The sequence below is a fragment of the Rhinichthys klamathensis genome, unplaced genomic scaffold, assembly GCF_029890125.1.
Source record: "Rhinichthys klamathensis goyatoka isolate OS25496 unplaced genomic scaffold, OSU_Roscu_1.1 h1tg000223l_1, whole genome shotgun sequence".
Classification (NCBI taxonomy): Eukaryota; Metazoa; Chordata; class Actinopteri; order Cypriniformes; family Leuciscidae; genus Rhinichthys; species Rhinichthys klamathensis.
This window is the reverse complement of record NW_026606747.1, coordinates 2,738,859-2,764,465: the sequence shown is the minus strand read 5'-3', so window position 1 is coordinate 2,764,465 and position 25,607 is coordinate 2,738,859. Positions and strand designations below refer to the sequence as shown.

General features: G+C 42.0%; 20 non-coding genes across 20 annotated transcripts; 16 read left to right on the top strand and 4 right to left on the bottom strand.

The window, feature by feature from the left end:
- The first annotated feature begins 14,292 nt into the window (after positions 1 to 14,292).
- On the top strand, positions 14,293 to 14,365 carry trnar-acg (transfer RNA arginine (anticodon ACG)). Its single transcript has one exon. It is a non-coding gene; the product is annotated as a tRNA-Arg (tRNA).
- Positions 14,366 to 15,141: 776 nt separating this feature from the next.
- Positions 15,142 to 15,213, top strand: trnae-uuc (transfer RNA glutamic acid (anticodon UUC)). Its single transcript has one exon. It is a non-coding gene; the product is annotated as a tRNA-Glu (tRNA).
- A 125-nt stretch (positions 15,214 to 15,338) lies between these two features.
- Positions 15,339 to 15,425, top strand: trnay-gua (transfer RNA tyrosine (anticodon GUA)). The gene is given in 2 exon segments: positions 15,339 to 15,375; positions 15,390 to 15,425. It is a non-coding gene; the product is annotated as a tRNA-Tyr (tRNA).
- A 115-nt stretch (positions 15,426 to 15,540) lies between these two features.
- On the bottom strand, positions 15,541 to 15,612 carry trnae-cuc (transfer RNA glutamic acid (anticodon CUC)). Its single transcript has one exon. It is a non-coding gene; the product is annotated as a tRNA-Glu (tRNA).
- A 618-nt stretch (positions 15,613 to 16,230) lies between these two features.
- trnah-aug (transfer RNA histidin (anticodon AUG)) lies at positions 16,231 to 16,303 on the top strand. The gene has a single exon. It is a non-coding gene; the product is annotated as a tRNA-His (tRNA).
- A 683-nt stretch (positions 16,304 to 16,986) lies between these two features.
- Positions 16,987 to 17,059, top strand: trnar-acg (transfer RNA arginine (anticodon ACG)). The gene has a single exon. It is a non-coding gene; the product is annotated as a tRNA-Arg (tRNA).
- A 280-nt stretch (positions 17,060 to 17,339) lies between these two features.
- trnay-gua (transfer RNA tyrosine (anticodon GUA)) lies at positions 17,340 to 17,426 on the top strand. Its single transcript is given in 2 exon segments — positions 17,340 to 17,376; positions 17,391 to 17,426. It is a non-coding gene; the product is annotated as a tRNA-Tyr (tRNA).
- Positions 17,427 to 17,541: 115 nt separating this feature from the next.
- Positions 17,542 to 17,613, bottom strand: trnae-cuc (transfer RNA glutamic acid (anticodon CUC)). The gene has a single exon. It is a non-coding gene; the product is annotated as a tRNA-Glu (tRNA).
- A 618-nt stretch (positions 17,614 to 18,231) lies between these two features.
- trnar-acg (transfer RNA arginine (anticodon ACG)) lies at positions 18,232 to 18,304 on the top strand. Its single transcript has one exon. It is a non-coding gene; the product is annotated as a tRNA-Arg (tRNA).
- Positions 18,305 to 18,609: 305 nt separating this feature from the next.
- On the top strand, positions 18,610 to 18,682 carry trnar-acg (transfer RNA arginine (anticodon ACG)). The gene has a single exon. It is a non-coding gene; the product is annotated as a tRNA-Arg (tRNA).
- A 409-nt stretch (positions 18,683 to 19,091) lies between these two features.
- Positions 19,092 to 19,163, top strand: trnae-uuc (transfer RNA glutamic acid (anticodon UUC)). Its single transcript has one exon. It is a non-coding gene; the product is annotated as a tRNA-Glu (tRNA).
- Positions 19,164 to 19,288: 125 nt separating this feature from the next.
- trnay-gua (transfer RNA tyrosine (anticodon GUA)) lies at positions 19,289 to 19,375 on the top strand. The gene is given in 2 exon segments: positions 19,289 to 19,325; positions 19,340 to 19,375. It is a non-coding gene; the product is annotated as a tRNA-Tyr (tRNA).
- A 115-nt stretch (positions 19,376 to 19,490) lies between these two features.
- trnae-cuc (transfer RNA glutamic acid (anticodon CUC)) lies at positions 19,491 to 19,562 on the bottom strand. The gene has a single exon. It is a non-coding gene; the product is annotated as a tRNA-Glu (tRNA).
- A 618-nt stretch (positions 19,563 to 20,180) lies between these two features.
- Positions 20,181 to 20,253, top strand: trnar-acg (transfer RNA arginine (anticodon ACG)). The gene has a single exon. It is a non-coding gene; the product is annotated as a tRNA-Arg (tRNA).
- Positions 20,254 to 20,558: 305 nt separating this feature from the next.
- trnar-acg (transfer RNA arginine (anticodon ACG)) lies at positions 20,559 to 20,631 on the top strand. Its single transcript has one exon. It is a non-coding gene; the product is annotated as a tRNA-Arg (tRNA).
- Positions 20,632 to 21,407: 776 nt separating this feature from the next.
- trnae-uuc (transfer RNA glutamic acid (anticodon UUC)) lies at positions 21,408 to 21,479 on the top strand. Its single transcript has one exon. It is a non-coding gene; the product is annotated as a tRNA-Glu (tRNA).
- Positions 21,480 to 24,052: 2,573 nt separating this feature from the next.
- On the top strand, positions 24,053 to 24,124 carry trnae-uuc (transfer RNA glutamic acid (anticodon UUC)). Its single transcript has one exon. It is a non-coding gene; the product is annotated as a tRNA-Glu (tRNA).
- Positions 24,125 to 24,249: 125 nt separating this feature from the next.
- trnay-gua (transfer RNA tyrosine (anticodon GUA)) lies at positions 24,250 to 24,336 on the top strand. The gene is given in 2 exon segments: positions 24,250 to 24,286; positions 24,301 to 24,336. It is a non-coding gene; the product is annotated as a tRNA-Tyr (tRNA).
- A 115-nt stretch (positions 24,337 to 24,451) lies between these two features.
- trnae-cuc (transfer RNA glutamic acid (anticodon CUC)) lies at positions 24,452 to 24,523 on the bottom strand. Its single transcript has one exon. It is a non-coding gene; the product is annotated as a tRNA-Glu (tRNA).
- A 988-nt stretch (positions 24,524 to 25,511) lies between these two features.
- trnar-acg (transfer RNA arginine (anticodon ACG)) lies at positions 25,512 to 25,584 on the top strand. The gene has a single exon. It is a non-coding gene; the product is annotated as a tRNA-Arg (tRNA).
- Positions 25,585 to 25,607: the final 23 nt, after the last annotated feature.

The following is a 25,607-nucleotide window of genomic DNA, read 5'->3' as shown; positions in this document are numbered from 1 at the left end:
GAGACGGTACGCAGCACAGCGCCTGAGGCAACGATCATCGTGTCTGGACCGCTTCCCACGTACCGACTAGGACAAAAAAAAAGGTTCAGTAGACTATTTGCTCTAAATGAATGGTTAATGTCATGGTGTAATGAACAGAAACTGCTCTTTGTAAATAATTGGAATCTGTTCTGGGAGCGACCTAGGCTCTACCGTGCTGATGGCCTGCACCCCAGCAGAATCGGAGCGGCTGTTCTGTCGGACAACATCTCCAAGACGTTGCACACCATCTGACTAGTAAGTCAAAGTCCAATTCACAGTCTTTGCTGTCCCAACTTAATTGATATAAGTAGTGTAGAACATTATATAGAAACTGTGTCTATTCCTCGTCTAGTGAGGCCAAACAATAAATCTAGTGTAGGATCTAGGAAAAATCTTATTGTAATTAAACCAGAAAATCTAAATATCAGTGAACAAAAACAATTTCTAAAACTAGGTCTTCTAAACATTAGATCGCTCACACCTAAGGCGGTTATTGTAAATGAAATGGTCACAGATAATAGCTTCGATGTACTTTGCCTTACTGAAACCTGGCTTAAACCAAATGAGTATTTCGGTCTAAATGAGTCTACTCCGCCAGGATATTGTTATAAGCATGAGCCCCGTCTGATCGGTCGTGGCGGCGGTGTTGCAACAATCTATAGAGATATTCTTAATGTTACTCAGAAAACAGGTCACAGGTTTAATTCGTTTGAAGTACTTGTGCTAAATGTTACGCTCTTAGATGTAAGAAAGAAATCCCTATTATCTCTAGCCTTGGCTACTGTATATAGACCTCCAGGGCCCTACACTGATTTCCTAAAAGAGTTTGCAGACTTTCTCTTAGATCTATTGGTCAATGTCGATAAAGCAATAATTGTTGGAGATTTTAACATACACGTAGATAACACAAATGATGCGTTAGGGACTGCGTTTACAGATTTATTAAACTCCTTTGGGGTCAAGCAAACGTCAGTGGTCCCACTCACCGTCTAAATCATACACTAGACTTAATTATATCATATGGAACCGATCCAACCGATATAGATATTATACCGCAAAGTGACGATCTCACTGATCATCACATGGTAACTTGTATAATACGTACTGCTGAAATTTGTCATGTTGCGCCGCGTTATAGACCAGGCAGAACAATCCTTCCAATCACTATAGATAGATTCTCAAATAGCTTACCTGATCTATCTCAGCTGCTCAGTGAACCCAAACAAACAGATGAACTAGAGGAAATGACCAGCAGTTTGAGCACCATTTTCTCTAGTACATTAGATATTGTTGCACCAATTAGATTGAAAAAGGTTAGAGAGAAAACTAAAGCACCATGGTACAATAGTACTACACATGCTATCAAGAGAGAAACTCGTAACTTAGAGCGTAAATGGAAACAAACTAATTTAGAGGTCTTTAGAATCGCGTGGAAAGACAGTGTGTCACGTTATAAAAAGGCTCTAAAAGCAGCCAGGGCAGAGCATCTCCGCAAACTAATAGAAAATAACCAAAATAATCCAAGGTTTTTATTTAACACCGTGGCTAGACTAACAAATAAACAGACATCACCAGAGCAAAATATTCCGTTACAGTATAGTTGTAATGATTTTATGAATTACTTCAATGAGAAAATAGAAAGCATCCGAAATACAATTGTAAATGTACAATCCTCTATGGTGTCTTGTGATTCAGCCTCAATTATCGTCCCTCAAGAACAACTACACCGCTTTACAACTGTAGGACAGGAAGAGCTAAATAAACTTATCATTGCATCTAAACCAACAACATGTTTATTAGATCCAATACCCACTAAACTACTGAAAGAAGTGTTACCTGTAGTGGAAGAGCCTCTTCTCAATATTATTAACTCGTCTTTATCTTTAGGTCATGTTCCAAAAATATTCAAGCTGGCAGTAATAAAACCTCTTATTAAGAAACCGCAATTAGATCAAAATAACTTAGCAAATTACAGACCCATTTCAAATCTTCCATTTATGTCTAAAATACTAGAAAAAATTGTGTCCGCTCAATTGTGTTCTTTCTTGCAAGAAAATGAGATTTATGAAAAATTTCAGTCAGGATTCAGACCGCATCATAGCACAGAAACTGCGCTAGTTAAAATTACAAATGATTTACTTTTAGCTTCTGACCAAGGCTGTATCTCAATATTAGTTCTACTCGATCTGAGCGCTGCGTTCGACACTATAGATCATAAAATACTCTTGGATCGACTACAAAACTACACTGGTGTTCAGGGACAGGCATTAAGCTGGTTCAGATCGTACTTATCGGACCGTTACCATTTTGTCTGTTTAAATGGGGAAAAATCGAAGATAACGTCAGTAGACTATGGAGTGCCGCAAGGATCGGTGTTAGGCCCTCTGCTATTCTCAATATATATGCTGGCACTTGGTAATATTATAAGAAAACATGGAATTAATTTCCACTGCTATGCTGATGACACTCAATTATATATTTCATCACGACCAGATGAATACACTAACTTATCCAAATTGACAGAATGTCTTAAAGATATAAAATGCTGGATGACGTGTAATTTCCTGCTATTAAATCCAGATAAAACTGAGGTATTACTTATTGGTCCAAAAAACTACCCACAAAATCTCTTACAATACAACTTTAATTTAGAAGGATGACCTGTTACCTTATCGACTACAGTAAAAGACCTGGGTGTTATACTAGACCGCAACTTGTCTTTCGAAAATCATATTTCATATGTTACAAGAATTGCCTTTTTCCACCTTAGAAACATTGCTAAATTACGTAACATGCTATCTGTTTCTGATGCAGAAAAGTTAGTTCATGCATTCATGACCTCGAGACTAGATTACTGTAATGCTTTATTAGCTGGTTGTCCTGCATCTTCAATAAACAAGCTACAGTTAGTCCAAAATGCAGCCGCTAGAGTTCTTACTAGGTCAAGAAAATATGATCATATAACACCGATTCTATCATCTCTGCACTGGTTACCTATTAAGTTCCGTATCAATTACAAAGTACTACTACTGACCTATAAAGCCCTAAATGGTTTAGCTCCTGTGTATTTAATGGACCTTCTATCGCCCTACAATCCATCGCGTTCTTTAAGATCCCGAAATTCGAGGCTTCTGGTCATTCCTAGGATATCTAAGTCCACTAAAGGAGGGAGGGCGTTCTCACATTTAGCTCCTAAACTCTGGAATAGCCTTCCTGATACTGTTCGTGGCTCAGACTCGCTCTCCCAGTTCAAAACTAGATTAAAGACGCATCTCTTCAGCCAAGCATTCACATAATGGTTACCTTTTATACCACTGTTGAATCAGATCGACTGCATTAATATTATGAACAGCAGCTACGCTAATTATTTCCCATCTGCTTTTCTGCTGTTATCTCGGGACGCTAGTCCCGAGGTAAATAGCGTTCGTCAGCTTCAGTTTGTATCCAGCCTCTCACGGAGACTTCAGATGCTCCAACACCTGCGATGAGACAACTCGACGCCTGTGAAGAGACGACTCGACGCCTGTGAAGAGACGACTCAACGCCGGCGATATGTTATGCCCTAAATTAATACATGATGATTAACTAACTATATTCTTCTATGTACATTTCTGAAATGCACTTTCTGTAAAGCTGCTTTGAAACAATATGTATTGTGAAAAGCGCTATACAAATAAATTTGAATTGAATTGAATTGTTTGCAAAGGCAATATGCGGATGGGCGGAACGGCCCAACCCCCTCATGAATAATTAGGCAGTTCTCACCTGAGCAGACTTCATACTAATGAGCCTTTCATTCAGGGGTGTCACACAAGAAAGAATGCAAGGACAATATATATATATAAATAAATAAATAAATATGTACACACACACACACACACACACACACACATATATATATATATATATATATATATATACACTACCGTTCAAAAGTTTGAGGTCAGTGAGAATTTTATTTTTATTTTTTGGAGGAAAGAAATCAATACTTTTATTTATCAAGGAATAATTAATTTGATCGAAAGTGACAGTAAAGACATTTATAATGTTACAAAATATTCTAACCCTAACCCTATTAATCAAAGAATCCAAAAAAAAAAAAAAAAAAAAAACTGTACAACTGACAGACCAACAACTGTTTCAATATTGATAATAATAATAAATGTTTCTTGAGCATCAAATCCTCATATTATACTGATTTGTGAAGGATCATTTGACACTGAAGACACTGACACTGGTGATGCTGAAAATTCAGCTTTGATCACAGGAATAAATTACACTTTACTATATATTCACACAGAAAACAGCTGATTTACACTGGAATAATATTTAATACTATAAATGATTTTTGTTGTATTTTTAATCAAATAAGCGCAGCCATGGTTAGCAGAAGAGAATTCTTTTAAAAGTATTTAAAATCGTACCGACCCCAAACTTTTGAACGGTAGTGTGTATATATATACAAACAATCAAAATATAAATGAAAGCCAAAAGCACATTTTTAGTCACACCTTTTAGCCATCCACATACCATTTTTAGCCATCCACCGCGGTCAAAATAAACCAGTCGCATTTCAAAGTCGTTCGCGGAACGACCGCCAGGTGGCGCAAAGGGACATTTAGCAAAACGTAAGTGGGGCTAATGTCTGTAGCCTAAGGATGAAATACTACAAGTTATGGTAATTTCCAAATAAGCCTACAACAAACATTTATAGCCTACTCCGTAATTGTTGGTCATACAGATAAGATATAATCTTTTAAAACTGTAAAAGGCTAAAGTATAGGCCTACACTCACAGGCTAAATGAAAAAATCGCTCAAGTGAGAAACAGACGTTTGGGTATTTCTCAGTGAGTAAATTCATAGCCGAGCGGTAGAACTTAGGGTTCAAATCCCGCACAAACAAGGTCTGCTGTATATTTTATATTTATTTAGATTTGTCTAGCTCTAAAACTCTGTTACACCATACAGTTTTTTTTTTGCTTACATTTATAAAATACAATTATCATGCATTTCCATTTTACACTAAGGAAAAAAAATAGTATCCAACAGAACGACTTTGCATCTGTATAATAATAGGCTACCAATCGTAATTTCAAAAGCAGTTATGTAAAAAAATTAATTATATATAGCCTATATATATATATATATTTTTTTTTTTTTTTCAGGGCTGCCAACTCTCACGCATTGAGCGTGGGAGTAGGCTACTCACGCAATTGACCCAAATCTCACGCTCTCACGCAACACCCCCGATTTCTCACGCTGTAGTGTCAACCCGGTCGGTCAAATTCCAAAAAGATATAGTTTATCTATAGATCTACCTGTTGAGCCACTCGTGATCGACTAGTTATACCGCAAATTAGTTAAAATATCCCGTAATCTATCTAGAGCGAGCGTGCATGCGAGACAGATATTGTGCTCCAAACCGTGCGCGCGCATGGCAGAGAGGTCTGTTCCCTACAACCTAGAGTTTTTAAAAACATGGTTTTAAGTAAAGTGTGATTTGCCAGGGGGGACTAGGATTTCCTTCTGGTCTAAACATCCCTGCTTCTGCTGAATTATTTTAATCCTCCCCGTAATTTTTTGGTCATACAGATAAGAGTAGGCTTACATCGTTCAAAACTGTAAACTTGTATTCATATAGGCTAACGACAAAAACAGTATAGGCCTACAGAGGATCTACTCAAACATGCAATGTAAGCGCTTCCCAATGAGAAAATGACAAGACAAGGGTGAAAATCTCGCTCTATGTAGGCTAAATCGCCCTGAATTAAAATGTAAAAACAAATCAAATAATGTATTTGTCGAAATGTTGCGATATTGTTTCATTTAAGTTCATAATTATTCTATAAATGTTATTTAATTTAGCAGCATTACCACGAAGCACCGTGTTTCAATATTTATTTGAATAATACAAAATAAAATAAAAACTTAATTCACAAATTGCATGCCTTGTAAGGATCCAAAGATCCCTGTAGAATTTAATATTGAGTTGAACATTTTGTTCATGACAACAAATTAACATGCGTTTTTTCAGATTATATTTAGTTTTGCTTGGAAAAAGCTGGCCCAAACCAGTTTTATTTCATCAATTATTGAAATAATGAAATATTTAGTAATAAACTTTTGTGACAGAAATATCACTACATGTAACTTAAATCATTATCAACACTGTCTAGAATAGCGATTTAAGTGTGAATTGCGACTTCTCTTTGTGTTAAGTCAGCCTCAGACTCCGATAGCCTGTGGGGGGTTGGAGGGACAGTTGCTGGACAAAGGTGTTAATGTTCCTCTTTCATATGGAGAGTGTCGGATAGCCAGCCTGATGAGCAGGCAAAATTATTGTAAGGATAAATCTGTGTCCAAATGTAGACCCCATATCTTATTAAATTATAAATATTGTAGTTTATTTATTGTAGCCTATTTAAAAAAATTTTCACACAAAATTTCAATTGAAGTTATTGTAAGGTGAATTCAACAAGGCATGCTGTGTCTTTGAAGCAACAATTAAAGGTTAAATATTTTTTTCGTGATTTGTATGGCTGACACGCAGCGACATATACTGTATTATCAGCTGTATGATGTGTTTTTACCCTGAAATGATTAATTTCGAGAGAGAGACCCGGAGCGCAGCGAGGGAGACTAAATAAACTTGTTAAAAACAGATCCAGCGCGAGAGAGGCAAAGAGAAACGCATGTTTTTAATTTAATTATGTTTCTTTGGACAATTTTCGTTTTGTAGGCCTACTGTTTTAATTGTTTAATTTAGCTGTAATTTCTTTGGCAATACAAATTTAAAATGTCGCAAGAATAAGATTAGCCTAGTGTTTCTTATTTTGCATCGCAAAAGAAAAACTCTAAACAAGATGCAACCCTGTTTTAAATTAAAAAATTTAAACCTTGAAATGTTCGAACTTGGTTTCAAACTTAAGTAATTTTAGTGTTCTTTTACATTACACAATAATTTAGCAGACTAAAGACGAGCTTCTTCATTTTCATTTTCTGATGCAATCGGCTGACAATCTTCCTTCATCAGTTTTTGTCGTTTGTGCAGCGGCTGCGGTTCTACAGGAATGTAGCAAATTGTAATGATAATCAAACAAAACTCTTGACTTTAAATAAGTAAACAGATATAAACAGTTACCTATTTAAGCATCAAGGTGGGAAAATATAAACGTAGGACAACATCGGTTAACAACATGTATGCTACATTGAGATTCGATCTCGGGTCTATTGAAGCTCCTCGAAGCTCGTGTTGTTGCGTTGATCACTGAGCTAGTCTGTACACTGATAAAGTTGTAAAGTCTCATTGATGTAGCCTAAATGTTTTATGTTGAAATGTTTTCATTATTTATTCGATTACATTTCAGTAGCCTAATTTCAGTATTGTGATTATGAATTATTTTAACTACGTTTCACTTGTTGAATTCTTCTGCTACCAGCTTTCAATCGCTCTGAATCAGCGCGGTGCGGCAGCAGATTATGCATTAGAGAGAATAAACCGGAATAAACGAACACTTTTCAGAGTCTATGATTGTAGCGCCTCTTAGCGGTAAAAGACAGCAAATACACCACACATTTTACCGCCGCGGTGGAATGGCTGATGTGGGCATTGTCATGGCTTGCCTCGACATTTGCGTTTGAATAGCGCGCGTCGTCCGTGGGCGTCTCAGATTAACGCGTAATGAAGTGTAATGAGCTGGGGAAAAAAATACTGACAGCACTCTCTTTTCATACAGATTGCATAAACTGAGAATATTTGTTTTTTATATAAATTACTTCATTTAAAAGAAGAGAATTTAAGCTTCATAAAGAAAAACCTCTCGTGCCTGTGTGACAAGTAATCGCGGAGTTACAGTTAATCTTAGGACGCGTTTCAGAATGGACTTCACTGACAGAGAGAACGCAGAACTCGCATCATGTTTGTTTTTCTTTATTTGGTGAAAAGCACAACACTTTGTTTTTATTGTGAGTATCCACAAAAAAAATAGAAACTTAACAGGATCTAATGATGTACAACACTTATATGTAAGATCAAAATTAACCGAGTATTTTGAGTCTCTTTTACACTGATAAGAAAAAAAACGAGACAATCGCGCCGGCGCGATAGCCGACCCCAGGGGGTTAAAGCAGTAAATTAAACCAGTGACTGAATTTGGACAATAGGGGGCGATCTTGAACAAACATTTTGTCGCTGTTAAGTGCTAACAAAGCCCGCCAAAATGAGACGATCTTTCTACTCTCAAACTACTTGCATATTTCTCTTAAAATATTTTCCATCTGCCAAATGTGTTGTTAATGTTATCATAGTCCGCAGCTTACACAACTACGCTACTCATAATGCTTCATCAGCTTGTACGTTAGTTCAATTCTTGTACCCTTTAGGCCTACTGCTTTTTTCTCCTTCTAACTAGATTTATAGCCTTTTTCGATGTTGTCACTATTCAAATAAAATGCATTCATACTCACAAAAGTAGGCTGGACTTGATTTCTTCACCTTCTGAAGAGTGTTCTGGTTGCAGTGAAAATGTTAGTATCAGGTGTATTTGAAACCATTCATTCGCATCTGGCACGTTGCATTAAACACTCTATCAAATATGGCTACTGTAGGTTGTTCGTTGTTTTGTATTAAATTATCGCTGTTTTGCTGTTGCGTGTCCATCAGAACTGGGAATGCACAAAGCTGGGGAACAATAGTCTGTTTGAGGAAGGGGAGAAGGAAAAAGAAGGGGAAGAAGAGGAAAAAGAGAGAAAAGAGAAGGAAAAAAGAGAAAAATGAAAGGAAAGGGAAAAGGTAAACCCACCTTTCACCCTTCTGTGTGATTTTTGGTAGATTGGTATTCATATTTTATAGAAAATTGCCTTTTTATATATTTCATGGGCAAATAACTGACGTGAACGACGTTGGTTCGAGTCCCACCTCTGACAAGGTTGAAATCACCCAATATATTTTCTAATCGTTTCTTAATGAATGAACATATGTATAAATTTCATGTGCTTTTATGCCTTAACACTTATTTTATAAAAACGTATTTCTCATTGTATGGATACATGTTAAAATGTATTTATTATATGAATATGTGGTTTCTTGAAATGTATTATTTATTTTATTATTTCACCATTGAATATAATAAATCTTTATTACCTTTTTAAAATTACTCTCTTTTCTAACTGAACTATATTTATTTTTTGAGTAAATTATAAATGGAGCATTGACATCATGCTGACATTATGGATAGATCAGAGGTGATTAATAAAAGCTTGAAGTAAATTAAATAAACACTTGTTATATGAACAATAACAATTTTTATTTTAACCAAAAAAAAAAAAAAAATCAACCAGGTAGTGGATCACACATACAAAACATTAAATTATAATTAACGATTATATCTGTCACGATGTGGGTTTGTGTCCTGTCATGTTCTATGGTTATGTCACGATGTGGGTTTGTGTCCTGTCATGTTCTATGGTTCCCTGTCTTGTTTATTAGTTATCCCAGGTGTGAGAGTGATCAGTGGAAACAGGTGTGTACGAAATCCGTTCAGGTCGTGTGCGTGATCAGTCCCAGGGAAGGCTGTGCAGGGGTGGAGCGCCCTCTAGTGACACTCGAGGGCAATCCAGCCGAACATCGTCACAATTTCAAAGTTAAACTGGAAAGTAAATAGTACATTAAATAACATGTACTTATAACATATATATATCTATATATTAAAAGTGTTATAAGATAATTCAAGATTTCTTTTGTAAACAAAACAAGACAACCAGATGATGGACCACACACACAGAAATAAATATTACATATATATATATATATATATATAATGCTCAATATTACTTTTTTTTTATCTGGTCAAGCCACTGTTCCTTGTTTAAAGTCTCTGTGTTTGGGCAATAGATGATGCCTTTGTATTGGCTATGACCTGTTGCTGTTGTTTTGAACTGGCCACATTTCTTGCAGGTGTTTGCCTCAACTCTCCTATTGTACACACGTGGCTGACGTGTATGGAGAGTTGCAGAGGGTGGAGGAGCACTGCTGGCCTGGGGAGTTAAAAAAGGGTTTGCTGTGGGCGTAGGGACAACATACACAGTGAAACCAGGGGTTGATTGAGACACACAGGTAGCAGAAGAGCTGAGCCCAGTTGTAAGAACCTGGACTGGTCCCATAATGCCTTGAGGAATAGGAAGCAGCGGCCTCTGGGATGGTAATTTTGCTCTAACCACCTCAGCTGCATGGAGGTGATACGCCTCTTAAGTGAAGCAGGCCGAATGCTGGCAGGTGGGAGAGGCTCAGCGGCAACAGGTAGAGGGGCAGGAAGATTGATGCCCTGCAACAAAACACTCAGGTTGATGTTATGCTGGCTTTGATGTGATCCAGTCTGCTTAAGATGTCTCGGCCATAAACAGAAAGCATCCACCTGTGGGAAGGAATAGCCACTGGCTTCGGAGGGTCGTGGACAGGGAGCAGGCTTGGCTGGGCAACAAAGTCTGAGCATGCGCCAAGGTAGCGACAAACACGCTTAAGCCACTCCTCGCTGTGATTTTCCCTCACCTGCCTGACCAAGCGGCTGGGGCTATTACCCAAGGTCCTCTCTTTTAGAGAACGGATCACCCGCATGTCACAAGCGTATCTGTATTAAGAAACAAAGTGAAAAAGTGTCAAACATTAAAACAAGCTAATTTCTAGTGTGTTTGAATGACAAACATTTGTGACACAGGCTAAATCATTTCAGTATACTCACCTTCGTGTCAGGATCAGTCGGAACTCCATTCTGTGTGCCAAATCCAGCTGGTCCAAGATGGTCTTGCTACTGGAAATGTAACTCGTCTTACAACCAGTGGCACTGCACCAGAGGGTCTCCGAGATCATCAGGTAGTACCTATCAACATCCAAAACCTGGCGGGCTCGCTTGTGGGCTCCATAACCTGTGAGCTGTTTTCCACACACAGGACAGCACAGCCTGACCTTCCAAAGGTGGTATGGCATCCACAAGAGAAGCCGGTGTGTGAAAAAATGCTCTGGAGTGGGGGCCTGATGATAAATAAGCGCTGGCTCCGGTGGATCATACCACAGCTTCAGGTCAGTGCGCAGCCGGTGGTTCCTCCACAGAGCATATGAAATCCACTTCTGATCCTGAGGTGGTATGGTCCCTATCAGCTTGGCAGGCAGCCAGCCAGGATCTGAACCAGGAGCAGTCTCAATGTCAGCAGTGGGGTGAGCTGAGCGACCAACCACACATGGAGCAGCAGAGCTGACAAAAAAAGGGGTGGCAGTGGCAGATCCAGAGGGTGCAGTGGCAAGAGGAGCAGAGGAGGTACCAGAGGAGGAGGCAGCAGCTGACACTTCCTTTATAAATAAAAAAGGCAAATAATGAAGGATGAATATTTGAAGTTAACCCTCTGGGGACCAGTGATCTTTCATGTTCGTGTTATACATCAATCGATCCTGTTCAGTTTCTATTTTTTTTCTGTATACTCACAATAAAAATAAAGTGTTTTGCTTTTTGCCAAATAAAGAAAAATGAACATGATGCGAGTTCTTCACTCTCTCTGTCAGCGAACTCCAATTTGAAACGCGTTCGGAAATGATCTGTAACTCCACGAAAATTCAGTCAAACAGGCAAACATACCCACGGGCATAAAGCTAGAGATCGCATCTTTTAAATGAAGTCATTTATATTAAAAACAAATATTCTCAGCTTCTGTAATCTGTATGAAAATAGAGCGATTCCAGTCGAGCTCATTACGAGCTCATTCACTTTAATTCGTTCACGCCTACTCCCGGATCGCGCTATTCACAAGATAATGTGTTAAGCCATCTATAGAAAACAGGTAAACGCCCCCAAGCAAATGCATTAAAGGCTTCAAGTTTCATCATTCAGTTCACCTGCACGTTAGGAAGATGGCACGATACACCGGTGTAGAAGCTTTTCAGCTCGTCCTGGTTACTAGCGACGAAGAATCCACATTTTCATCAGAAGAAGAGCGCGACTCTGATGACGACCGTTTGATCGAGCCGTGGATAGAATTTCGTATGAGTAAGCATTTAGTCTTACTTCCATTAGTTGACAAGCTATTCAATATAAACATGTAGCTTACATATTATACTGGGTGGACTATTTTCCACTTGCCATCCAGAGTATTGACATTTGATATATTCAACACGATCTAATAAAAGTGCATATCTATACCATGAATTTAATATCTCGTGTTAAAGAGAACATTTTTTTTTTTTAGTGCATATGCTACGCACTCTAAACCCCAGTTAGGAAATTTGTATGTGTAAATGATATGTTTAGATCATTGTGTATGAAAGCTAGAATGTAGAAGTTATTTTAGAAAATAGGCCTACTAGATGTTTAGATTATATTTTGACTAGTTTAAATGCTGCCTCATTATTATTATCATTGACGATGCATGCTCGCAAATATCAGTTGTAAATGTGTGTAAATGTGCTGAAATGTGTAAATATACCCAGTTAATGAATTGCGCAAATGTGTTTTGTTTGCGGTGTGCCTCTCCGGCAATGGCCCATTGCCACGCATATTTATTGCACTCGCCTAAAATTATTTACATTAGTTATTTATTATAGACTAATGCTGCTATGGTTATATTTATGTAATAATATTCCTCAACTTAAAAAAAGAAAAGAAAAAGGAATGTAGCTTCATCACTACCTCCGCCTGCAACTCGGAGTGCGCTTAGCAACACAGTCAGAAATCAGAAAGAGTAAGTACATATTTACCTACAATTTTACAGATGTTAGTTCAATTTTGTTTATACTTAGTGTTAATATAATATGAGCCTGTATGACTTCACAATTGCTTTGTTTATAGCCGACTGATTATTTATTTATTTTACTCACATTTGATTTGCTTAGAGCAAATTTAGAACATTTAGTTTCTCCACATAGAGGAATTACAATAAAACAAATTGAAAAACCTTTGAATCTCCTCTCATTCTTTGTTCAGGCTGCCTCACTTGATGGGCCATTAGCCATTGGGGGAGTGTCTGTCACACCCCTGGTCTGAATCTCATTAATATTGATAGGCCATTACCACCCCCTCGCATAAACCTCTTCTGACAAAAAAACTGTCATACAAAGTATGAATTCATGTTTTGCTTTATGTGAACAATTAGGCGGGATGATTTTCACATCATTTTGAAGCCAGAACTCGAAGCGACAACATCCATTAGTCAAAAGTCTTGTGGACACATATTTAGTATGTGTTTTGTGGTCTTATTTCAGCAACTTTCATTTTTATTTTTTTCAATAACCATGCATAAACATTATTCTCTTAAAAATACAAACATGTACATACATGTTGCTCACATATCATGGTAGCCCCGTTTGTGCTATATAGAGTGAATTTAGGCATGAGGTTCGAGAGCTCTTACTACTACCACCTTAAATGTAGCCCATTAAAGATGACCCAGGTGGGACTTGAACCCACAATCTCCAGCTCCGGAGGCTGATGTACTACAACTGTACTACATCTGTACTACAACAGAGCCAAGATTCAGCCAGATGACAAGCGGTTATTTCCTTGCACAGAACATACTCTGAATCGCTGCCTGCCAGGGAGTGCGGCTTCCTAACGACAAACGCTTTCTATTAAAACTAGTGCCCGGCCATTCTGTTAGAGGCCAGCGTTCGGTGACTGGTAAAATAAACACTATAATATTTTAAATTGACAGTCCAACAATAGGCTGCTTTGTCAGTGGGATAACGGTTACCATACAATACCATGCATCTTTTCAGATGCATTGCATGGGTACTGTCACAAGGACCTTGCTTTGCGACCAGTTTATAGTGTCTATTATGCCAGCACAGGAATGGGAGGAAACTGAACCCCCTGGGCGAGGCAAATGCACTCAAGGGTGCCTGACTGGTGGGCCAGTGGCGCAATGGATAATGCGTCTGACTACGAATCAGAAGATTCCAGGTTCGAATCGTGGCTGGCTGGCTCGCTCTGCCTCTTTTGCTTCGCTGTCAGCCCATAGCCATTTTATTATTATTAGCCCATAGTTTTTGTTATTATTATTATTGGATTAGTTGAATAATGTTTTAAATTGACAGTCCAACAATAGGCTGCTTTGTCAGTGGGATAACGGTTACCATACAATACCATGCGTCTTTTCAGATGCATTGCATGGGTACTGTCACAAGGACCTTGCTTTAAGACAAGTTTATAGTGTCTATTATGCCAGCACAGGAATGGGAGGAAACTGAACCCCCTGGGCGAGGCAAATGCACTCAAGGGTGCCTGACTGGTGGGCCAGTGGCGCAATGGATAACGCGTCTGACTACGAATCAGAAGATTCCAGGTTCGACTCCTGGCTGGCTCGCTCTGCCTCTTTTGCTTCGCTGTCAGCCCATAGCCATTTTATTATTATTAGCCCATAGTTTTTGTTATTATTATTATTGGATTAGTTGAATAATATTTTAAATTGACAGTCCAACAATAGGCTGCTTTGTCAGTGGGATAACGGTTACCATACAATACAATGCATCTTTTCAGATGCATTGCATGGGTACTGTCACAAGGATCTTGCTTTGCGACCAGTTTATAGTGTCTATTATGCCAGCACAGGAATGGGAGGAAACTGAACCACCTGGGCGAGGCAAATGCACTCAAGGGTGCCTGACTGGTGGGCCAGTGGCGCAATGGATAATGCGTCTGACTACGAATCAGAAGATTCCAGGTTTGGCTCGCTCTGCCTCTTTTGCTTTGCTGTCAGCCCATAGCCATTTTATTATTATTAGCCCATAGTTTTTGTTATTATTATTATTGGATTAGTTGAATAATATTTTAAATTGACAGTCCAACAATAGGCTGCTTTGTCAGTGGGATAACGGTTACCATACAATACCATGCATCTTTTCAGATGCATTGCATGGGTACTGTCACAAGGACCTTGCTTTGCGACCAGTTTATAGTGTCTATTATGCCAGCACAGGAATGGGAGGAAACTGAACCCCCTGGGCGAGGCAAATGAGAGCTCCCTCCGATGAGCCAGATGAAATTGAATTCAGTAAACTATCCCTTCGGATCATTCCCATATTCTTAAAGGGGGGCGGTCACACATTAAAAGCCAAGGGCCTACTTGAGGCTTGAGGAAGTTCCCATATGGTCTAGCGGTCAGGATTCCTGGTTTTCACCCAGGCGGCCCGGGTTCGACTCCCGGTATGGGAAGTTCGTGTTGTCTTTGCTTCACTTATGGAAACAGCCAGGACGTCTCTCTGTGCCACTAGCACTTTTAGCCGGCAGGCGGAGCTTACGAAACCTGATAGATTTAGGTTCTGTCCCCAAACGATGTGCCTTCGATAGCTCAGCTGGTAGAGCGGAGGACTGTAGGTGGCAAATTGGCAATCCTTAGGTCGCTGGTTCGACTCTGGCTCGAAGGAGGTCTTTTTCACAAGCAAACATTTCATTGGCCATGCTTCTCGACGAGGCCGTCAGCGCTTGAGTTGGTAGTCCAGCGTTTTGCAATCGCGACCGCCGCTGGAGGGCAAAAGCTCATTCCCTGACCGGGAATCGAACCCGGGCCGCGGCGGTGAGAGCGCCGAATCCTAACCACTAGACCACCAGGGAAGGTCTGCTGACTCTTTCCCGTCAAGCCTGGCTGTGTGCCTCTACCAGATTTTGCAGCAACTGCTCAAGCAAGACCACTAAGGCTTGAATTTTCCTCCAGGAGAGGAGACGTCTCTGACCCTGGATCACAGTTATTCCACTGAGAAACTGTCACTGGCTCTGTAGGAATATCCTAACAACACCACAACTTGCCATGAAAACAAAGCAACCGAGATCACCAACATGTGACGCCTCCAACTTGAAGCTTTTTATAGCAGGCTCCTCATCAGACCCCTTCCTGACGTTGGCTCCAGGCCTGTTATTGGCATGAGAAAAAGTAGATGTCATGACAGGCCTCTGCCCAGCCGGACACCAACAAGTCGCGTGCATAGTTTTTGTTATTATTATTATTGGATTAGTTGAATAATATTTTAAATTGACAGTCCAACAATAGGCTGCTTTGTCAGTGGGATAACGGTTACCATACAATACCATGCGTCTTTTCAGATGCATTGCATGGGTACTGTCACAAGGACCTTGCTTTGCGACCAGTTTATAGTGTCTATTATGCCAGCACAGGAATGGGAGGAAACTGAACCCCCTGGGCGAGGCAAATGCACTCAAGGCTGCCTGACTGGTGGGCCAGTGGCGCAATGGATAATGCGTCTGACTATGAATCAGAAGATTCCAGGTTCGACTCCTGGCTGGCTCGCTCTGCCTCTTTTGCTTCGCTGTCAGCCCATAGCCATTTTATTATTATTAGCCCATAGTTTTTGTTATTATTATCATTGGATTAGTTGAATAATGTTTTAAATTGACAGTCCAACAATAGGCTGCTTTGTCAGTGGGATAACGGTTACCATACAATACCATGCGTCTTTTCAGATGCATTGCATGGGTACTGTCACAAGGACCTTGCTTTAAGACAAGTTTATAGTGTCTATTATGCCAGCACAGGAATGGGAGGAAACTGAACCCCCTGGGCGAGGCAAATGCACTCAAGGGTGCCTGACTGGTGGTCCAGTGGCGCAATGGATAACGCGTCTGACTACGAATCAGAAGATTCCAGGTTCGACTCCTGGCTGGCTCGCTCTGCCTCTTTTGCTTCGCTGTCAGCCCATAGCCATTTTATTATTATTAGCCCATAGTTTTTGTTATTATTATCATTGGATTAGTTGAATAATGTTTTAAATTGACAGTCCAACAATAGGCTGCTTTGTCAGTGGGATAACGGTTACCATACAATACCATGCGTCTTTTCAGATGCATTGCATGGGTACTGTCACAAGGACCTTGCTTTAAGACAAGTTTATAGTGTCTATTATGCCAGCACAGGAATGGGAGGAAACTGAACCCCCTGGGCGAGGCAAATGCACTCAAGGGTGCCTGACTGGTGGGCCAGTGGCGCAATGGATAACGCGTCTGACTACGAATCAGAAGATTCCAGGTTCGACTCCTGGCTGGCTCGCTCTGCCTCTTTTGCTTCGCTGTCAGCCCATAGCCATTTTATTATTATTAGCCCATAGTTTTTGTTATTATTATTATTGGATTAGTTGAATAATATTTTAAATTGACAGTCCAACAATAGGCTGCTTTGTCAGTGGGATAACGGTTACCATACAATACCATGCATCTTTTCAGATGATTATTTTATGCCCATAGTTTTTGTTATTATTATTATTGGATTAGTTGAATAATACGAATAATACGAAACCTGATAGGTTTAGGTTCTGTCCCCAAACGATGTGCCTTCGATAGCTCAGCTGGTAGAGCGGAGGACTGTAGGTGGCAAATTGGCAATCCTTAGGTCGCTGGTTCGACTCTGGCTCGAAGGAGGTCTTTTTCACAAGCAAACATTTCATTGGCCATGCTTCTCGACGAGGCCGTCAGCGCTTGAGTTGGTAGTCCAGCGTTTTGCAATCGCGACCGCCGCTGGAGGGCAAAAGCTCATTCCCTGACCAGGAATCGAACCCGGGCCGCGGCGGTGAGAGCGCCGAATCCTAACCACTAGACCACCAGGGAAGGTCTCCTGACTCTTTCCCGTCAAGCCTGGCTGTGTGCCTCTACCAGATTTTGCAGCAACTGCTCAAGCAAGACCACTAAGGCTTGAATTTTCCTCCAGGAGAGGAGACGTCTCTGACCCTGGATCACAGTTATTCCACTGAGAAACTGTCACTGGCTCTGTAGGAATATCCTAACAACACCACAACTTGCCATGAAAACAAAGCAACCGAGATCACCAACATGTGACGCCTCCAACTTGAAGCTTTTTATAGCAGGCTCCTCATCAGACCCCTTCCTGACGTTGGCTCCAGGCCTGTTATTGGCATGAGAAAAAGTAGATGTCATGACAGGCCTCTGCCCAGCCGGACACCAACAAGTCGCGTGCATAGTTTTTGTTATTATTATTATTGGATAAGTTGAATAATATTTTAAATTGACAGTCCAACAATAGGCTGCTTTGTCAGTGGGATAACGGTTACCATACAATACCATGCGTCTTTTCAGATGCATTGCATGGGTACTGTCACAAGGACCTTGCTTTAAGACAAGTTTATAGTGTCTATTATGCCAGCACAGGAATGGGAGGAAACTGAACCCCCTGGGCGAGGCAAATGCACTCAAGGGTGCCTGACTGGTGGGCCAGTGGCGCAATGGATAACGCGTCTGACTACGAATCAGAAGATTCCAGGTTAGACTCCTGGCTGGCTCGCTCTGCCTCTTTTGCTTCGCTGTCAGCCCATAGCCATTTTATTATTATTAGCCCATAGTTTTTGTTATTATTATTATTGGATTAGTTGAATAATGTTTTAAATTGACAGTCCAACAATAGGCTGCTTTGTCAGTGGGATAACGGTTACCATACAATACCATGCGTCTTTTCAGATGCATTGCATGGGTACTGTCACAAGGACCTTGCTTTGCGACAAGTTTATAGTGTCTATTATGCCAGCACAGGAATGGGAGGAAACTGAACCCCCTGGGCGAGGCAAATGCACTCAAGGGTGCCTGACTGGTGGGCCAGTGGTGCAATGGATAACGCGTCTGACTACGAATCAGAAGATTCCAGGTTCGACTCCTGGCTGGCTCGCTCTGCCTCTTTTGCTTCGCTGTCAGCCCATAGCCATTTTATTATTATTAGCCCATAGTTTTTGTTATTATTATTATTGGATTAGTTGAATAATATTTTAAATTGACAGTCCAACAATAGGCTGCTTTGTCAGTGGGATAACGGTTACCATACAATACCATGCATCTTTTCAGATGCATTGCATGGGTACTGTCACAAGGACCTTGCTTTGCGACCAGTTTATAGTGTCTATTATGCCAGCACAGGAATGGGAGGAAACTGAACCCCCTGGGCGAGGCAAATGAGAGCTCCCTCCGATGAGCCAGATGAAATTGAATTCAGTAAACTATCCCTTCGGATCATTCCCATATTCTTAAAGGGGGGCGGTCACACACTAAAAGCCAAGGGCCTACTTGTGGCTTGAGGAAGTTCCCATATGGTCTAGCGGTCAGGATTCCTGGTTTTCACCCAGGCGGCCCGGGTTCGACTCCCGGTATGGGAAGTTCCTGTTGTCTTTGCTTCACTAATGGAAACAGCCAGGACGTCTCTCTGTGCCACTAGCACTTTTAGCCGGCAGGCGGAGCTTACGAAACCTGATAGGTTTAGGTTCTGTCCCCAAACGATGTGCCTTCGATAGCTCAGCTGGTAGAGCGGAGGACTGTAGGTGGCAAATTGGCAATCCTTAGGTCGCTGGTTCGACTCTGGCTCGAAGGAGGTCTTTTTCACAAGCAAACATTTCATTGGCCATGCTTCTCGACGAGGCCGTCAGCGCTTGAGTTGGTAGTCCAGCGTTTTGCAATCGCGACCGCCGCTGGAGGGCAAAAGCTCATTCCCTGACCGGGAATCGAACCCGGGCCGCGGCGGTGAGAGCGCCGAATCTTAACCACTAGACCACCAGGGAAGGTCTGCTGACTCTTTCCCGTCAAGCCTGGCTGTGTGCCTCTACCAGATTTTGCAGCAACTGCTCAAGCAAGACCACTAAGGCTTGAATTTTCCTCCAGGAGAGGAGACGTCTCTGACCCTGGATCACAGTTATTCCACTGAGAAACTGTCACTGGCTCTGTAGGAATATCCTAACAACACCACAACTTGCCATGAAAACAAAGCAACCGAGATCACCAACATGTGACGCCTCCAACTTGAAGCTTTTTATAGCAGGCTCCTCATCAGACCCCTTCCTGACGTTGGCTCCAGGCCTGTTATTGGCATGAGAAAAAGTAGATGTCATGACAGGCCTCTGCCCAGCCGGACACCAACAAGTCGCGTGCATAGTTTTTGTTATTATTATTATTGGATTAGTTGAATAATATTTTAAATTGACAGTCCAACAATAGGCTGCTTTGTCAGTGGGATAACGGTTACCATACAATACCATGCGTCTTTTCAGATGCATTGCATGGGTACTGTCACAAGGACCTTGCTTTAAGACAAGTTTATAGTGTCTATTATGCCAGCACAGGAATGGGAGGAAACTGAACCCCCTGGGCGAGGCAAATGCACTCAAGGGTGCCTGACTGGTGGGCCAGTGGCGCAATGGATAACGCGTCTGACTACGAATCAGAAGATTCCAGGTTCGACTCCTGGCTGGCTCGCTCTGCCTCTTTTGCTTCGCTGTCAGCCCATAGCCATTTTATTATTATTAGCCCATAGTTTTTGTTATTATTATTATTGGATTAGTTGAATAATGTTTTAAATTGACAGTCCAACAATAGGCTGCTTTGTCAGTGGGATAACGGTTACCATACAATACCATGCGTCTTTTCAGATGCATTGCATGGGTACTGTCACAAGGACCTTGCTTTGCGACCAGTTTATAGTGTCTATTATGCCAGCACAGGAATGGGAGGAAACTGAACCCCCTGGGCGAGGCAAATGCACTCAAGGGTGCCTGACTGGTGGGCCAGTGGCGCAATGGATAACGCGTCTGACTACGAATCAGAAGATTCCAGGTTCGACTCCTGGCTGGCTCGCTCTGCCTCTTTTGCTTCGCTGTCAGCCCATAGCCATTTTATTATTATTAGCCCATAGTTTTTGTTATTATTATTATTGGATTAGTTGAATAATATTTTAAATTGACAGTCCAACAATAGGCTGCTTTGTCAGTGGGATAACGGTTACCATACAATACCATGCATCTTTTCAGATGCATTGCATGGGTACTGTCACAAGGACCTTGCTTTGCGACCAGTTTATAGTGTCTATTATGCCAGCACAGGAATGGGAGGAAACTGAACCCCCTGGGCGAGGCAAATGCACTCAAGGGTGCCTGACTGGTGGGCCAGTGGCGCAATGGATAATGCGTCTGACTACGAATCAGAAGATTCCAGGTTTGGCTCGCTCTGCCTCTTTTGCTTCGCTGTCAGCCCATAGCCATTTTATTATTATTAGCCCATAGTTTTTGTTATTATTATTATTGGATTAGTTGAATAATATTTTAAATTGACAGTCCAACAATAGGCTGCTTTGTCAGTGGGATAACGGTTACCATACAATACCATGCATCTTTTCAGATGCATTGCATGGGTACTGTCACAAGGACCTTGCTTTGCGACCAGTTTATAGTGTCTATTATGCCAGCACAGGAATAGGAGGAAACTGAACCCCCTGGGCGAGGCAAATGAGAGCTCCCTCCGATGAGCCAGATGAAATTGAATTCAGTAAACTATCCCTTCGGATCATTCCCATATTCTTAAAGGGGGGCGGTCACACAGTAAAAGCCAAGGGCCTACTTGAGGCTTGAGGAAGTTCCCATATGGTCTAGCGGTCAGGATTCCTGGTTTTCACCCAGGCGGCCCGGGTTCGACTCCCGGTATGGGAAGTTCGTGTTGTCTTTGCTTCACTTATGGAAACAGCCAGGACGTCTCTCTGTGCCACCAGCACTTTTAGCCGGCAGGCGGAGCTTACGAAACCTGATAGGTTTAGGTTCTGTCCCCAAATGATGTGCCTTCGATAGCTCAGCTGGTAGAGCGGAGGACTGTAGGTGGCAAATTGGCAATCCTTAGGTTGCTGGTTCGACTCTGGCTCGAAGGAGGTCTTTTTCACAAGCAAACATTTCATTGGCCATGCTTCTCGACGAGGCCGTCAGCGCTTAAGTTGGTAGTCCAGCGTTTTGCAATCGCGACCGCCGCTGGAGGGCAAAAGCTCATTCAATGACCGGGAATCGAACCCGGGCCACGGCGGTGAGAGCGCCGAATCCTAACCACTAGACCACCAGGGAAGGTCTGCTGACTCTTTCCCGTCAAGCCGGGCTGTGTGCCTCTACCAGATTTTGCAGCAACTGCTCAAGCAAGACCACTAAGGCTTGAATTTTCCTCCAGGAGAGGAGGAGACGTCTCTGACCCTGGATCACAGTTATTCCGCTGAGAAACTGTCACTGGCTCTGTAGGAATATCCTAACAACACCACAACTTGCCATGACAACAAAACAACCGAGATCACCAACATGTGACGCCTCCAACTTGAAGCTTTTTATAGCAGGCTCCTCTGAGGCTCCTCATCAGACCCCTTCCTGACATTGGCTCCAGGCCTGTTATTGGCATGAGAAAAAGTAGATGTCATGACAGGCCTCTGCCCAGCCGGACACCAACAAGTCGCGTGCATAGTTTTTGTTATTATTATTATTGGATTAGTTGAATAATATTTTAAATTGACAGTCCAACAATAGGCTGCTTTGTCAGTGGGATAACGGTTACCATACAATACCATGCATCTTTTCAGATGCATTGCATGGGTACTGTCCAGGGCTTGACATTAACACCCGCCAACCCGCCAAATGCGGGTGGATTTTGCTCGTGGCGGGTAACACAGTCACTTCAACTAGCCACTTTGGCGGGTTGAATAATTGTAGTCTTTTCAAAAGGCATCTGAAGCGCACTGGCTGCGTGGCGTGCGCGTCTCCGCTGCGTGGTGTGTCCGTTTTTATTTCGGCTCCCATGTTAACAGGTTAGAACTTGCACACTGCCTGCGTGACGCGCGTCTCGAGCCGCGCCGAAAACGCGTGCATGCTAGAAAAAAAAACCGACGCCTATTTCTCACGCGACACGCAAGCCTGTTGGAAGCGTTTCCAGGCTAAATAGAATAGGAAAATATGTCATGTTGACACGAACACATATTAATAAATGGCATTTTTATGTTTGAAAGTCCATAGGTTTTGGCAAATGCAGATATAATTTAAAAAAAATCAAATATTGCACCTGTCAATACAGAACGAAATATTCTTATAGCCTATTTTGCCGTCTATGCTGCAACGCCCGAATCCCGAGATAGCCCTCCATGTACGTTACCAGCAGACACCAGTCAGACACGTTTCTGCTGTGCAAAGACACAGAAAACGCAACGTGTAACAAAGAATTTCCCATCGGGGCTCAATAAAGTAATTCTGATTCTGATATTTAAACAGACAGTGTTTCTAATGCTAAAGGTTTTTTCAGTTTATTTTTTTATATTTTTTATTAATCTTCTACATCCATGCACCACTTTTATTATGCAATAAGAAGCTATGTCTTCATCTTAATACATGGTTTTATAGGAGCTTTAAAGGAGCTTTACACACAACCTTATCAGAGCTAATGATAATGACCTGTATTGTTATACCTAGTCTTGATTTGCGTGTGTACAGTGGTTTTACATTTAAAAGGGTTGTAAATCTAGTTCAAGTAAATTTTAGCACGCCATAGTCAACTTTAATCAGGTAATTTCACAACAACAAAAATGTGGCTAGTAAAAATGCTGTGTGGCTAGTAACTTTGGAAAACCACTAGCCACATTGGCTAGTGAGCAAAAAAGTTAATGTCAAGCCCTGGTACTGTCACAAGGACCTTGCTTTGCGACCAGTTTATAGTGTCTATTATGCCAGCACAGGAATGGGAGGAAACTGAACCCCCTGGGCGAGGCAAATGCACTCAAGGGTGCCTGACTGGTGGGCCAGTGGCGCAATGGATAATGCGTCTGACTACGAATCAGAAGATTCCAGGTTTGGCTCGCTCTGCCTCTTTTGCTTCGCTGTCAGCCCATAGCCATTTTATTATTATTAGCCCATAGTTTTTGTTATTATTATTATTGGATTAGTTGAATAATATTTTAAATTGACAGTCCAACAATAGGCTGCTTTGTCAGTGGGATAACGGTTACCATACAATACCATGCATCTTTTCAGATGCATTGCATGGGTACTGTCACAAGGACCTTGCTTTGCGACCAGTTTATAGTGTCTATTATGCCAGCACAGGAATGGGAGGAAACTGAACCCCCTGGGCGAGGCAAATGAGAGCTCCCTCCGATGAGCCAGATGAAATTGAATTCAGTAAACTATCCCTTCGGATCATTCCCATATTCTTAAAGGGGGGCGGTCACACAGTAAAAGCCAAGGGCCTACTTGAGGCTTGAGGAAGTTCCCATATGGTCTAGCGGTCAGGATTCCTGGTTTTCACCCAGGCGGCCCGGGTTCGACTCCCGGTATGGGAAGTTCGTGTTGTCTTTGCTTCACTTATGGAAACAGCCAGGACGTCTCTCTGTGCCACCAGCACTTTTAGCCGGCAGGCGGAGCTTACGAAACCTGATAGGTTTAGGTTCTGTCCCCAAACGATGTGCCTTCGATAGCTCAGCTGGTAGAGCGGAGGACTGTAGGTGGCAAATTGGCAATCCTTAGGTCGCTGGTTCGACTCTGGCTCGAAGGAGGTCTTTTTCACAAGCAAACATTTCATTGGCCATGCTTCTCGACGAGGCCGTCAGCGCTTGAGTTGGTAGTCCAGCGTTTTGCAATCGCGACCGCCGCTGGAGGGCAAAAGCTCATTCCCTGACCGGGAATCGAACCCGGGCCACGGCGGTGAGAGCGCCGAATCCTAACCACTAGACCACCAGGGAAGGTCTGCTGACTCTTTCCCGTCAAGCCGGGCTGTGTGCCTCTACCAGATTTTGCAGCAACTGCTCAAGCAAGACCACTAAGGCTTGAATTTTCCTCCAGGAGAGGAGGAGACGTCTCTGACCCTGGATCACAGTTATTCCCCTGAGAAACTGTCACTGGCACTGTAGGAATATCCTAACAACACCACAACTTGCCATGACAACAAAACAACCGAGATCACCAACATGTGACGCCTCCAACTTGAAGCTTTTTATAGCAGGCTCCTCATCAGACCCCTTCCTGACGTTGGCTCCAGGCCTGTTATTGGCATGAGAAAAAGTAGATGTCATGACAGGCCTCTGCCCAGCCGGACACCAACAAGTCGCGTGCATAGTTTTTGTTATTATTATTATTGGATTAGTTGAATAATATTTTAAATTGACAGTCCAACAATAGGCTGCTTTGTCAGTGGGATAACGGTTACCATACAATACCATGCGTCTTTTCAGATGCATTGCATGGGTACTGTCACAAGGACCTTGCTTTGCGACCAGTTTATAGTGTCTATTATGCCAGCACAGGAATGGGAGGAAACTGAACCCCCTGGGCGAGGCAAATGCACTCAAGGCTGCCTGACTGGTGGGCCAGTGGCGCAATGGATAACGCGTCTGACTACGAATCAGAAGATTCCAGGTTTGGCTCGCTCTGCCTCTTTTGCTTCGCTGTCAGCCCATAGCCATTTTATTATTATTAGCCCATAGTTTTTGTTATTATTATAATTGGATTAGTTGAATAATGTTTTAAATTGACAGTCCAACAATAGGCTGCTTTGTCAGTGGGATAACGGTTACCATACAATACCATGCGTCTTTTCAGATGCATTGCATGGGTACTGTCACAAGGACCTTGCTTTAAGACAAGTTTATAGTGTCTATTATGCCAGCACAGGAATGGGAGGAAACTGAACCCCCTGGGCGAGGCAAATGCACTCAAGGGTGCCTGACTGGTGGGCCAGTGGCGCAATGGATAACGCGTCTGACTACGAATCAGAAGATTCCAGGTTCGACTCCTGGCTGGCTCGCTCTGCCTCTTTTGCTTCGCTGT